General features: G+C 33.4%; 1 pseudogene; it reads right to left on the reverse strand.

Moving 5' to 3' along the window:
- Positions 1 to 949: 949 nt before the first annotated feature.
- Positions 950 to 7,298, reverse strand: LOC130231250 (immunoglobulin-like and fibronectin type III domain-containing protein 1; annotated as a pseudogene).
- Between the last annotated feature and the right edge of the window lie 8,872 nt (positions 7,299 to 16,170).

Here is a 16,170-nt window from a genome sequence, read left to right on the forward strand (position 1 = left end):
ACAGACTTTCTACTGTATTATGAGGATGTGGGCTGTTTGTTTGGTGTGGGTGTCCATTGCATTGCAATCTTTCAGGCATTTTAGCTAGTAGACCAATTAGGAGAGAACTGCTGAGAATAGTTGTAGAAAAGGTTATAAAGGCATGGACCAGATTTGGTTTCTTGGGCTTAGAAGTGAGAGGAGAAATTAAGTTTTACAGAAGCAGGTTTAAAAAGTTTACATGGTCTTGAGAGATTTATTACACTATAATAATAGGTATAGGGTTAATTTCTATTAACACAACACATGGAACGTTAAGCTTTTATTATATGATACAAAATGTTTAAGCATCTGTGCAAGTGATGGATTGTGTAAAACCAACATGGATCAAACAATAGCATAGCAGTGTCTGTAACAAAACAATTAAGAAATGAAGAACATTAACAAAAATATGCAAGTTTGCTGGCTTGAATATGGTTGTTAATCACAAAGTTACCAAATGGAAACATATTAATACAGTTGGATAGATCAATTACATTTGAGTTATAAATCACTTTCCTAAACTGCCTAAATTACATCCCTTCCCCAGTAAGGACCATTAATCTTGTCTGTGGAATCTGTTGCGAATAATTGCTTGGAACTGTTTCCCTCAGTCTGATCATGCGCTGCATCATTCACACAGTGCCACACAGTGGCTAAACATGAATATGGCAGTGAAATAATGTCAGCGCTTATGTTAATTGAAGTCAGTGTATTAATCAGATAAATAAATGGATTCATTCAAGTATTGTTATACAAGTCCTAATTACACCATCAGATTGCATACCAAGTGAGTCTCCAGACAGCAGGCCTTCATCCGAACCTGCTGTCACATTTTCACTTTGTGACATTCTCTCTGTTGAAAATCCTGACATTCATTATAAAATGATCAGCATGCTTTGTATGCACAAATGAGACGCACAAATGATGCTTACATCACACCTAAATGGATGTTACAGCATGAGTAGATTTCAAAAATTAATGCAGGTGTCTAGAAATAGTTTCTTTTTGAGCATTTCTTACCTTTGTATTCACTTTTAGTGTATGATCCAGTCCTCATCAGTCCAGTGTCTCCAGAGTCTTTTCTCTTGACCTCTTTTTCCGCTCCAGAACAATCTCTGGAAGAACATGCAGAAGCGTTGCTGTCCTCCACACCTGCTCTCTCTGGCTCAGAACTGGCTGTTTTGATAGCTGTGATTTTTCTCATCTTTTTCCTTCTGTAGTTTGAGCTGCTGTTCTTCTGCAGTCTTTGCCAGGTCAAGGCCTCACCAGCTTAGAATCTACATCATTATCAGCTGGTTCATGCGATTATACAAATGACACACGTGACATGAAAAAACAAAAGAACCATACAAAATAAGGTCAATTGTGCAGAATATATTAATCTTGTAAGTCAAGCAGTTTTAAAGTGATTCAGCTAAATTACAACTGTTTTAAAAAGTAGCTACAGTACAAGTGACATGTTAAGAGAAGCTAACCTAATATGTTTACATTGCATACATACTAATATGTATTCTAAAAAGTCCTGATGTTTTCCAAAATGTCAAAACCTTGAACAGATTTATTCCCTTTTTTTATATTTGAGCTTTCTATGATCGAACCACTTGTCCTTTGTTTGTTCAATAATGAATATTTGGGGGAAAAATGCAAGAACTCCAAAAGAATGCAAGCTGCATGCCTCAAAAAAATTGGAGTGATATGCAAAACTTAGCCGTGTGAAGCTTAACTGTTTGATGCTTAAGCTGTTTATGACCTTGCATATTAAAAAGGTGTTTTATGCATTTAAGACCATATGCATTGTTTGCATATTGAGCATATATTGAGCAGGCCACCATAATTCTGTGTCAGGGAGTGGCATTCAATGGTGACGCGGTGGCACAGTGGGTAGCAGGTTCGCCTCACAGCAAGAAGTTCGCTGGTTCGAGTCCAGACTGAGTCAGTTGTCATTTCTGTGTGGAGTTTGCATGTTCTCCCCGTGTTGACGTGGGTTTCCACCGGGTGCTCCGGTTTTCCCCATAGTCCAAAGACATGCGCTGTAGGTGAATTAAGTAAACAAACTTGGCAGCTGAAAGGGCATCTGCTGCGTAAAACATATGTTGGTAAATTTGGCGATTCATTCCGCTGTGGTGACCCCAGATTAACAATGGAACTAAGCTGAAAAGAAAAGGAATGAATGTATCCAGCCTTAAAAGGTAATTATACCTAACATTATACCTTTTTTGTGATGCAAGCTCATAATAAAAAAACCAAATGTAATATAAAGTAGGACCAAAAATGGATTTACATGCATTTGGTAACACTTCTGAGCGGTGACTCATTTGTGAGTCATGAATCAACTGATTGATTAAAAAGAATCATTCAACAAAGAGAGTTTTTTTAGGGTTTCTGTGCTTTGTTTTGGTCTCCTCTCACAATTGTTTGTAAAGTGGCAAAAAACAGCCTTTTCCTGGAAATAGTCCGTCTTTGTTTCTCCTGAAACTTCTTAAATCACCTGAGCTGCTGTAATTCAGCACAGATACAATACATTGACAGAAATGTTTTGAAAATGTGCAGTTCATACCTTCCACTGTAAGCCAGGCATTAGAGGACTTGATTCCGACCACTGCTACATAGATGCCTTTATCCACCTGCATACAGTCCTCCACCACCAGAACCTGGATCATTTTGTCTTTGGATAAAGTAATGTCATATTTCTCTCTTTATTCTAATCGATTGTTCTTTCCAACCCACATGATTTTGGATAAGGGTTTGGAGAGGAGACACTCAAAAACAGCATCCTGTCTCTCTCCATGGCCTCCACTTAACCTCAAAGTCTACTATTGGAACTATGAGAAATGATCTGTTAATTATTATGCATCGTAGACAAGATAATGTTAACTAGATGATGTATATGTATAATGTACATAATTTATGATGTACATAAATTTAATGGAGAACACATTGACGTTCTCAACATCTAACTGGTAAAGGCCAGCATCATCTGGTATGAGGTCTCTTATTGTGAAGATGTATTTCTTGCCCACTTGATTTAAGTTGTGCTTTTTTCTGTATTGAGATCTTGAGAGTACTGGATCATTTCGCCATCCTGTGGGACAAATCAAAAGCTCACAGATCAGATTTTCAGCATTGCTTAAGCCCGAACTCCTTACTAAAATAATTTAATGGAAAAAATAATTAATGACAACATTTTTCCAAAACTTGAGCTACACTAATACATGATTATTGACAATTGATTAACTGGATTAAGTTTGATTTGCAAACCAATTTAAATGGTAAAAAAATGTCTTGTTTATGAATCACTCTGTCACGATCACCAGTGATCTAGCCTGTGCACATCACTGGAGAACTACACATTTGGCACTATTTGAAATACCACTCCCAGAAGTCTGTGCACTCACACACCAGTTCCTGATTTCCCCTGTTCCGCCTCTGCGCCACCTCTGTCCTAGACTGGAATCCGCTCTTAATCCCTATTTACACTAATACGTTTTAGTTTTAAAACGCATAAGTTTTGCTATGGTTGCACCTTCCGTCCACACTACCCTGGAGTTTTCGAGCACAGAAAACGGAGCATTTTGAAAATGCTGAAGAGGCTGTTTTGGTCTGACTTCATAAGGTTTATATGGAAAACAAACTCCCGGGGACACGTCGTGTAAATCATCAAAGGGAAAAAGTGTACTTTATGAAGTCATTCACATTATCCTGGCTGTTGTTTCACGATCTTAACAATAAAATGAAAACATCTGTCACTAGCTATGTTTCCATCCAAAAATGCGAATTAACTTTATGCGCAAAACTGGATTATCGCTTAAAAAAATGTGCAAATAAAGCAGCGCTTCCATCCAGCGAGTCAAATCGCAGAAAATCGTCACTTCCTGATTAACTGGCACCAAATATCAACAGTTAAAACTGATTTTGCTGCGGTAGGATAAATGACTTGCACTCCAGAAGGCCAATCCTGACATGCAGTGAACACGCGGTGGGCGATTGAAGGCTTAACACGCTGAGAATAGATGCTCTTGATTCTGGAGGTAATTAATAGTATAATAACACTAATACTGAAGTGGTTAAGGCATTTTAAAATGACCAAAACAATGTTTCAGAATGTGCTCATCCGGCTGGGTTGTCCATTCACGCACATTTTTATCATCACATGATCTCTTTTATTGGCATACTGGAATTTCGTCCGTAAAAGTGTTTCCATCGTTGTTTATATGCACCTTTTCTTAACAAATAAAAGGTTTTTCCTACTCAGTTATGCGCATATATTTTTGTTATGCGCATCTAAAAAATTATGCTGTTTTTGTTCAAAATGCGCATAAAATAGGTGGATGGAAACATAGCTACTGTCACTGATAAACTACACATCTGCCATTCTAATGAGCTACGACTCCCATGTTGCAGTACATAACTAGCATCTGAAGTAACGTGAGTGCCAATTTTTTAGTTCAAAATAACAAGGAACTTTTTTTTTTTTTATTACGTGTACCGGAATAAAAAAAAAAAAGTGTAGCATTGTATTTGTGCATATGTAAAAAACAACTGAATAAAACACAACATTACTGTAACACTGATACTAAAACATGAATTAAAAGTAAGCATCCTTTGTTACTCTCTGCCACTGGCTAAATCTCGTTATATAGGCTCAGATGTGTTTAATAATCACTAAATTTACCTTGTAGATGAAAATCCTTCTTCAGGGGTTTAGAAGGCTGAGATCAAGTTCAAAAGAAGCAGATCCATCAAGATTCACATTGATGTGTTTGAGGTGGGAAATGCTTTTTTTTTTTTTTTTTTTTTTTTACGAAATGTGAGTAAAGAAATCATTCCAGTATCATTTCACCTAGACAATGTATCTCCTAAAACCAAAAAAATGAAAAATAGAAACTGTACCCCTGCTTGCTCTTGTTCTCTCTTCCCTTTCATCTCATTCAGTTTCTTCAACATCCAGCAGAAGTCAGTCACCCCATATTGGGCACAGATGCGCTCATAATCTTTCTTTTCAGCGCTCAGCAAAATCTCCCAGAACTTTGGGTCAATTTCACCATCCTTTCCTTACTTGGGTTTTAGGACGAACCTGTCTGCAGGGCTATAAGGCATTTTTCAGTTGATTAAAGGAAAAGGTATAGCTATAGGATAGAGGATATATTTTAGGAAAGGGTGGAGAAGGATATCAAACTTTTAAACCTAATTTCTTACAGTATTTTTTCTAGCACTGAACTTTATTAAAGCTTTGGGGGAACCATGGGTACCTACACATTCCCAAAAGAGTTCACAGAATAAAAACAAAGATGCAGTATTGGTAATGCATTAGTCACAGAGATTGGCTAAAATAACTCTCTGTATTTGCAGGGTAAGATTTACAACACCTTTTCCTCTTCAGAACAGCCTTGAGCTCACTTGGATCGGTTGCAGTTGAAAAATGCATGAGCAAAAAATCAAATCACTGATTTATGTTATAAAGTTTCTTACAGTACATAAGGTACTGCGCACATTATTAATACTCACTGGATTCCTGGTTTGCTTTGTTCTTTTTGAATCCCACTAAAAAGAAAATGACACTTTAGGCGGAGAAGGGAAAATTCCCTTTTTTTTTTTAAACCTTCAGTGATGTTCAGGATAACAATGATAATAGATTTTTTAAATGTGTTAGTAGTAACACATTTATAAGTGTCTGCTTGGTCTGGATAAACATTTGCCATCTAGAAAAAAAAACATACATTCTGGAATTTATTAAATGAAAACTCAGCTTACCTCAATTGTGTGTTTATGAATATTTAGTTTGGTGACATTTCGGATGCAATGAAATATCATTGTTACAGTAGTTGCTGGATCACCTACTACAATGGCTTTAGATATAGACAACTTGCCTGCATGTTTACAGAAAATATCTTGGCTACTGAGAATTCATTTATAGGGATATACAGTCAGTTTGATTAAATAGTTGGTATGTCATGCTATTAGATCAGAATCAGAATTAATTAATTAAAATTAATTAAAAAGAATAAAATAAAAATATGTGAGGTGAAATGACATTTGTAACCAAGTAATGCATACCTTCTCGAATGGTACGCGACTAAATGCTATAGGTTTGTGAATAAAATTCAAATGACTTTTTCCTTCAGGATATTCTGATCATGACTCTGTGGACTTCAGATTTCTTTGTTGATTCCCACTAGTGAGATATAAGTAAATTTTACAGTCCACCTTATTTTTACATCAGAGCTGCCATTTGTAATGTTTTTTTATCTGACATCTAGTGCCATTCACTTCCAGTTATTGTTCATTTATTCATTCATTTTCATTCAGCTTAGTCTATATTACTTCCGGCATATGTTTTTTTTTACACAGCGGATGCCCTTCCAGCTGCAACCCAATACTGGGAAACACCCATACACACTCATTTATACTCCCATTCATACACTATGGCCAATTTAGCTTATTCAATTCACCTACCAGGTCTTTGGACTATGGGGGAAACTGGAGAACCCGGAGGAAACTCGCGCAAACACAGGGAGAACATGCAAACTCCACACAGAAATGTCAACTGACCCAGCTGGGACTTGAACCAGCGACCTTCTTGCTATGAGGTGACAATGCTAACCACTGAGCCACCATGTGCCACTGAGCCACCATTTTCATTTTCTTGTAATCATTTTTACAATTTACTACGTTTATATTGTTCACATTACTTAAGCAGAAAACAACCATATAGAATTCTATCACATTCTTCTAGCGATGTATGTTTTTGGCTTGTTTTTTTTTTTTAATGAGGGGGCAGGTTTTGGAGGGCTTTGTGGTGAAAAAATGTTGATTTAGTATGGTATCATTAATAGTTTGTGTTCAGTGTTTTGGATCTTGGCTGGTCTGTAATTATTTGGTGGATGACATCTGAAATTTTTGGTGGTCCTCTAAAACTATTTAAATACCAATTTAAGATTATTAAAATTTCTTTCACATTTTTCTAAAATTGGTATTGTTTATTGTTTAATGATGCTTTTTTTCTTTTCTTTTTTTAAACAGCAGGATCACTGAGTGTATACAGTATGTGTGTGTATGTATATGTACACTCTCAGAAAAAATGGTACAATTTTGTAGCCAAAGAAAGTACAAAACCTTGTCATTGGGGCAGTACCTTTTTATGGAACAGAAACAAATGTGTACCATTGCAGTTTGTACCTTTTAAGGACATGATTTGTACCATGGGAAACCAAAATGTATGTTTTTAAAACCTGCAGATAAAATATTGTACCTTCATCAAGGGTACAAGTCTGATCCATGAGTGACAAGGCACTTTGTACCTTAAGAGTGTCAAATGTGTTCCTTCAAGATCTATTAAAGGCATTTTGCTAAATCCACAATGCGTCAATTTGCTTTCAGTAGATATAAAACCTCAAATACATTTTTAAACAATGTTTTTTAAAAAAAGTTTATTTTTGTGTAAATGCACCTTTTCCATTTTTTTTTTTGCATAGAATTATGCAAAAGTATTGTAACGAGACATACACAATGTTTGATTAGTTTTACAATACTAAAATGTCTGCATGAACACTTTGCATATGTGCCAGCTCACATGAATAGTGGAAAGCAAACGTCAAAAGGTGCGGATATCAATAATGAAACTATTTATCAAAAAATGCTTACCAAAAGTTTATAAAAATGCCTTAAAGGTTTAGTTTACAATACCTATAATTTTGTTTTACCAACTGTTTTTTTTTTATTGTAGAAGTTAATAAATAATGTTTATAAGTTTCTTTAAACATATGCTTTTAAATGATGAATTTAAATCATGTTTTAAAATGGAAATATAAAATTACATAAAATTACTTTGCCTTTACAGTAATATTTATTTTCACAGATATTGTAATAAAGGAGTTGTCCAACACTTATGTACCTTTTTTATGACAACAATTGTGTACCTTCATTTCAGTTGTACCGTAAAAGGTACAGAACAGTATCATTGGAGGTCTTTTCTGTACTATACAAGGTACAACTTTTACAAAGGTACAAAACTGTTCCTTAAGGAACATTAATTTATACCACCATGTACCTTTTTTCCTGAGAATGTACAGTATATAGAAGTAAAGCAGTAAAGTAAGCGCTTTGCCCAGTTGCAGTCTGATCAGACAGATTTGAATTATTACAGATTTTGTTTGACATTTCCCCAGTTCAGATTCAGGCCTGTGAACAGAGAAATAGTAAAGTTAGAAGGTTTATTTACAGAAACAAAGGCAAACATTTATTTATTTATTTATTTATCTTTATAAGTTGTGTAGTAAATGATGGTAGCTTCAAAGTAGAATGGTGTGGAAGTCTTTAAGCAAATTCTAGTCATTTTTATTTCTTTCAGGATTTTAAACATAGTCCATTAATGGAATATAATCACCAGAACTGGTAGTGCAAAATCTTGGGTCATTTATCAATCTTGAGCACTGAAAGATTTGCTCCTTTGTTCATTTACTTAGCAAGCACACAATTTTCAGTGGCAGATGATGAATTATTTTTAAATTAGCATTTTCAAATAACCACCATCCTTGTTCTCACCATTAATGGATAGGGATTCGCCTGGTGACAGGGGGAAAAAAAAGAAGTGTCTACACTGAAAGTATGTAATTTTGGAAATCGTGACACTGTCACACCAGAAATTGCTTTGTGGGATAATAGCAAGGCTTCGGCAAGGAAATTGTTGAGGTGAAGTCAACATAAAAGTTGATAGAAGGTGTGTGTTTTTATTTTTTGTTGTTGATCCAAAGAATGAGGCCATTTGTGAACATATACGCAATGTTGATATCTGGTCTTAAAAAGATAAATGCCTATTTTCTCCTTTTTAAAAATAGCAATTTATGATATGATTCTGATGATAGCAATTTATGATATGATTCTGATGATAGCAATTTATGATATGATTCCCCCATCCATATTAAAAGTTTGTTTTGACATAATGTGTTTGTATTTTATACAGTTGAAGTCAGAATTATTAGCCTCCCTTTATTTTTTATTTTTTATTTTTTTAAATATTTCCCAAATGATGTTTAACAGAGCAAGTAAAATGTCAGTATGTCTGATGATATTTTTTCCTCTGGAGAAAGTCTTATTTGTTATATTTTGGCTAGAATAACAACATTTTTACATTTTTTTTTTTTTGAAGTTCAAAGTTACTAGCCCCTTTACCCTTTATTTTGTTTCAATAGTCTACAGAACAAACCATCATTTTACAATAACTTGCCTAATTGCCCTAACTTGCCTAGTTAACCTAATTAACCTAGTGAAGCCTTTAAATATCATAGCTGTATAGAAGTGTCTTGGAAAATATCTAGTCAAATATTATTTACTGTCATCATGGCAAAGATAAAATAAATCAGTTATTAGAATATATATATATATATATATATATATATATACACACACACACACACACACACACACACACACACACACACACACACACACACACACACACACACACACACACACACACAAATCAATGTACAAATTAAAGAACTGGGTTCATACAAAGAAGAGTGAATTACGTAGCAATTTTACTGTCTTTATTACAAACATGTACTGTTTTAAAAATGTTTTAAACTTGTAAAACTCATTCTTGAGGTGCAGATGATCACAGAGAGCTGAACCGATTTTAATCCCAGTTGCTTTGCACACGTCCTGTCTTGTTGATATGATTATATGCGTTACTACAGATACATGTTAATACGCATCTCTCAATCAATTCAGTGGGCATGAAAACCACACCCCTACATCACATTGTGGTGGGACTCAAAACGAGAGGGATTTGGATCCTATTTTAACGTCAGGAAATTTTAAATCAAAGCCTTATTGTCTTTATTTCACCCCAATATGACAGTGGACACACTATACCTACACACAGTTCTGTCCAAACAGCTTGCAAAAGATGATTTTTGTTATAGGTGCCCTTTAAGCAGAATACTAGTATGTTGAAAAATATCTGGTACAATATAATGTTCTGTAATCATGGCAAAGATCAGTTACTAGTTACTAAAACTATTGTTTCGATTTGTGTTGAAAAAAACTCTCTTTGTTAAACAGAAATTGTGGGAAAAATATACAAAGGGGCTAATAATTCTGACATGACCCCTTGCAAGTGTTTGTGAAACATATTTACAATTCAAAGTGCTCTCTGTGAGCTTTCGGAGTGATTTCATGCCCTTCAAACATCTCCATCTTCATCAAGCAGGTAAACATGTCGCTAATCTTACAATCATAACCTCAAAAACATGCCCACTTCCATTCGTGACTCCGCTAATCAAACGTTCCCGGTCTGTAAATCTTTCACCTTGAATTACTAGAGACTCTTAGGATCACTTGATCACGAAGCCCCCAACATCACTTAGGAGAATTACAGCCGATGACAATGTTTTCCTGGCACGCTAAAACCCATGCTGAGCAGATGATTCATTGAAATATCATCTGTCTCTTGAACCAGCTCCAAGTGTTGTCCAACGGGGAGCGCTCATGAGTTTGGTCAGACAGTGTATGGTACTGTATGTTCTTTTACCAGCCTTCTCCAAGGGAAATGTAATCTATGCCCTTCAGTGCAAGACATTTTTTTTAGCAAGGATTTGAGGCAGGCGACAGAAAGTGACATTGAGTTAAAGTGGAGACTCGTCTGTCTCTGATCATTTGGCTTGTCGTGAGAGAAGTCAGCAGGTGTCACTCATATTTTGGCCTCTAGCATTAAATGGAGATCAACACATATCACTGCGGCATGCAATGCTGACATGTTTTGAGTGATCTCCGGACTCGCTGAGCTCTTTTTCTGAAACGCATTGGCACTTCAAGTAACGTGGAAATTAAATGTCAGTTTTGAGATGTGTTATTGTTTTTAAAACATTCGCTCTCATATAATGAAGGCAAAAACGTTATGGATAAGCCGCCATTTTTTTTTGGTTATGGTATGTGGTGGTAAAGAAAAAAAGTGATTTGACATGGAAATGAATTGGAGGTATATCATTAGCTACGTTTCCATCTACCTATTTTTATGCGCATTTTGGATATGCGCTTAAAAAACGATTGATTGAAATGCCAAGATGCGTATGAATTTTGAAATTGCGCTTTAAAAAAACATGCGCATAACTTAGTAATCAATTTAAAATTACATAATCGGCTTAAAGATATCGGCCTAATGTTGGACCGATTACGATAACATTAAAAATAGCATTTATCTGCTGATATCGATATGGCTGCTGATGTATCGTGCATCCCTAATAGTAAATCATACATCAGTTTCACTCCAGTCAATATTAGACAGTGACAAAAAACTTACACATGACACAGTTAATTAGTTGTGAATTGTTTTGGAATTATATACAACATTATATACATAGTACATAGAGTTGTAGGACTTGTGGAGTTGCACATCGATGGATTTAAACCACACTGAACTGAACTAAACTGAACTTCAACCCTTAAAACTTGACTCAGTTTGTTTCAATTTACTACAACTTCTATGTTAAGCTGCTTTGACACAATCCACATTGTAAAAGTGCTATAGAAATAAAGATGAATTACTATGTATATGTAGTACTATTTACATACAAATGTAGTACATAGTACTAAATACATAGCAATGTGTAATCTTTGTTTATTAACAAAAACATTTTACAGTGTATATGAGATATAATTTGGCTAAAATAATTGGTTTGTAACTATATGTAAATATGTAACAATTTGTAACAATAATTATTGATAACATAACACATGAATCTATGGCTTAAGTAAAATGTCAAGAGTAGGCATAAAATGAATGTACATAAATATAAATAATTATAATATAATCATTTTTATAATGTTGCCATAATATATATTTCTGAATAACACGGAAATGCAAAATTTGATTTACTGAAAAAGAGTTTATTTCTATCATTATGTATTTGATTTTATATATTCAATAGTATTTTATGTTTGTATAAACAATAAATACAGTACATATTGTACTCTACATTTAAAGTTACAGTATATTGGCAACATGTATGCAGTGTACATTATGTGATATATGTACATAGTTTAATGCAATACTTATAAATACAGTTAAAGTTAAAATTATTAGCCCTCCTGCAATCAAATATTTCCCAAATGATATTTAACAGAACAAGACATTTTCACAGTATTTCCTTTTTATTTTTTTCTTCTGGATCTTTATTTTTTGCTTTATTTGGGTAGATAACAGCAGTTTTAACTTTTTGAAAAACATTTCAAGGTCAACATTAACAAACAGAATAAACCGTCATTATACATTTATTTCCTATTTACCCTAACTTGCCTAATTAACCTAGTTAAACCTTTAAATGTCATTTTAAGCTGATTACTAGTGTCGAAAAATATCGGTAACACTTTATTTTTATGGTCCATTTGAGTATTACGAGACTGCCTCCTTAACATCTGTTGATTTCTGCTCGTTCAACAGACATTTAACTGACTATTAGAAACTTTGCAACATGTCAGCTTACACTAACCCTAACCCCAACCTTAACCCCAGCCTAACAGTCTACTTATAATCTAATGAGAATTAGCTGGCATGTAGATGCAATGTAACTTTAAATTCAACAAACAGACCATCAAAATGAAGTGTAACTAAAATATCTAGTAAAATATTACTTACTGTCATCATGGCAAATATAAAATAAATCAGTTATTAGAGTTATTAAAACCATTATCTTTAGAAATGCGTTAAAAACCTTCTTCCCTTTAAACAGAAATCAGGAGGGCTAATAATTCAGGAGGGCCAATGATCCTGACTTCAATTGTATATATTTCAGTAGTTTCTCTTAAATTAAATATGATTTTATATTATACTTTCTTTATTTTGAGAGACACGCACTCAAAAATACAAAAATATAGTATTTGATCTGTCATGAATATCTAATAAATCTATATTATGATTCATTATTTATGCATGGCAACTAATCTAAAATGCAGAATGGTCTAGTGTAGTGTCTAGTGTGTTATTATAGGATTCCCCAGGCTGACCTTTTTAGGCATGCTACAGGTTACACGGTCACTTGATCACTTACAAGTCACATGTAACAAATAAACAAAATCGTCCCGTCATAAATGTCAGGATGTTCTGATGAAGCACCTCGTACATTTCCTCGACTGTTCAAAAATGATTTAGTAATGTCCTTCTAAAAAACAAACACAATGACCGACATTGAGATCTCTCAAAAAGAACAGTTTGTAAAAGCTCTCTCAAATTATGTACTGAAAACTGTAATCATCTCTCAGCAAGTGATCTTGTTAATAAAGTGCTAATCTTTGGTTTGTCAAACATAAATGGTCAGACATTTGCCCCTGAATCCATCGGGACGCAGGCACTGCTCTTTTCTTGGCTCAGAAAGTGTGTCTGAAAGCGAGCCTGTCAGAACACCGGTGAGATCAGATGCCTGATGCAAAGTGGGGTTAGTTTTTATGAGCCACGTGGACCGCCAAGCATGCTAATGTTAAATCCGGACACCTGCCACACATGTACTTGGCTTTGGCAGGAACATTAAAGCTTTTAGAGCCAAGCACACTATATAGAGTTCAAGCATCAAGGGTACTAGAACACATGACAGTGGCCCTGTTCCAAAACGTGTGCTGCCTACGTAAGTGATTTCAAAAGCATCATTATGCAGCCTTGGATTTTTGTTTAGCCAAATTCTAAGGCAGCATTGTGTGGACAATCCATCAAAAGTCCATCCAAGATGGTGTTCATTTTATAACTGAAAATACATGCATTAAAAAAAACTAACAAAAAAGATATATTCACAGTAGCTACTGCAGGAGCATCGCTAGACCCAATTTACTGGGGCACGTGCCATTAAGAGAATAAGCACAACCCTGTTAGACCATGCGACGCAGTGCAAACTATTTTTTTTCCCATCCTCAAGATGGCAAAAGTGGATTCGGACATGCCCTTAATGCTTTTGTGCCATTCACTTTTGCACCTAGATCATGAAAATATGATCATATTTTAGATCTAAATCATAAAAATAGTGCCAAAAATTACTTAAAATTAGCTTTTTTCAAAAAGACTGGAGTGTTCCTTTATAGGGTCAAAAATAAGACAATACCACTTTAAATGTGCCATGCATTAGACTATTTATATTTATATGCTTTGTAAACAAAATCGGCTATAATATACAGTTATTTTTCAAATATTTCCCAAAGTATAAAAATCCAAAATTAAACAAAGCGCTCAGAGGTAGCTTAAATAATGTATCTGTGCTCTTTGGTTAACAGATTCATCAGAATAAACAGCAAAAGTCAGTCCAAGGAGCTTTTAAGGAATAGTCATGTCAATAAAGGCTTTATACAATTTTTTTCCACATTTTTCAAGTGCCTTGGACTGACTTTTTCTGTTTATTTCCAAAAGTATGTTTAACAGACCAAGGGTTAATTTTATATATTTATTTATATATATATATATATATATATATATATATATATATATATATATATATATATATATATATATATATATATATATATATATAAATATAAATATATATATATATATATATATATATATATATATATATAAATATATAAATATAAATATAAATATAAATAAATATATATATATATATATATATATATATATATATATATATATATATTTATTTATATTTATATTTATATATTTATATATATATTTATTTATATTTATATTTATATTTATATATTTATATATATATATATATATATATATATATATATATATATATATATATATATATATATTTATATTTATATATATATATATATATATATATATATATATATATATATATATATATATATATATATAAATAAATATATAAAATTAACCCTTGGTCTGTTAAACATACTTTTGGAAATAAACAGAAAAAGTCAGTCCAAGGCACTTGAAAAATGTGGAAAAAAATTGTGTATATATATATATATTTATATATATATATATATATATATAAATAAAAGTAAGGTAATTTTTACTGACCCTCTTAAGATTTTTCTTCACGTGGCTACGGAATAAACTACTGTTGTTCAGTCACTTAATAGTGACCTAATTACTAACTTGCCTTTTACCTAACCTAGTTATGCCTTAAAATTGCACATTAAGCTGAATAATAGTATATTGCAAAATAGCTAGTGAAATACCATGTTCTGTCAAAAGATTTTAGTTATTAAAACTGTTGTGTTTAAATGTGTGCTGAACAAATCTTTTCTACATTAAACAGTACTTGAGAGATAATTGAAAAGGAAGAATATTTAAAAGTTTCACAGGAGGTCTAATATATATAAATTGGTCTATAATAGGTATATAATATATCAAATACATCTGTATTTTATTCTGTCATACCATTGTTTTACGAAGATGCCCACTAAAATACCAATGCAATGATAGTTTGTGTCCTAAAGACATGCATAGTCAGAGCAAGAATCATTTGATGACATATTTTAAGAATTTAAGAATTGTTGAATTTAAGGAAGGTTTCTATCCCATATTTAAGAAAAAAGGGTTGTTACTGGAGCTTCACTTTACTGTAGCATTTATTCCCTACAAATTAAATGAGTGTTGCTTTAGAGCGTGTCGACGACAGATGCAATAATGAACCCTGTCATGTTATCTCGCTTTCAGATGCCTGATGTTTGATAGCACAGTTGTGAAGGACAGATTCTTGGAGGTTATTTACCCAAATTTTATTGATGGTGGTCTTTGGCTCAGGTGCTTGGCTTTGGTTCAGAATTAATAAAAGCACTTGAGATGGTGTGCAAAGACTTCACATCATCTGTTGAGCAAAGTCACAAGAGTTTTTTTATTTCTCAATAAGGAATTTATTCGGTAAGTTTTTCCATTGTAGTTTCTGCATGTTTTTTCTCGATTTAAAGTATTGGTTTTTTGTTTGTTTTTATTTTTGATTCATATGAATTTGTATGATCTCATTTGTACATTTTAGTACGATTCGCTAATCTCCCAATAATTTGGGGGTTAAAGGTGGGGTTGTGTCAAGCCTTATTTTAAAAATCCTTCATTTTGACTGAAATTGTATAAACTTGTACAAATTAGCAACTTAAATGACAAAACATAATGGTGTTTCCACAAAAATCACATTGAAATACATTAATGGAAACTAAATGCTATTATTTGTGTATCCA

The sequence above is a fragment of the Danio aesculapii genome, chromosome 6 (genome assembly GCF_903798145.1).
Source record: "Danio aesculapii chromosome 6, fDanAes4.1, whole genome shotgun sequence".
Taxonomy (NCBI): Eukaryota; Metazoa; Chordata; class Actinopteri; order Cypriniformes; family Danionidae; genus Danio; species Danio aesculapii.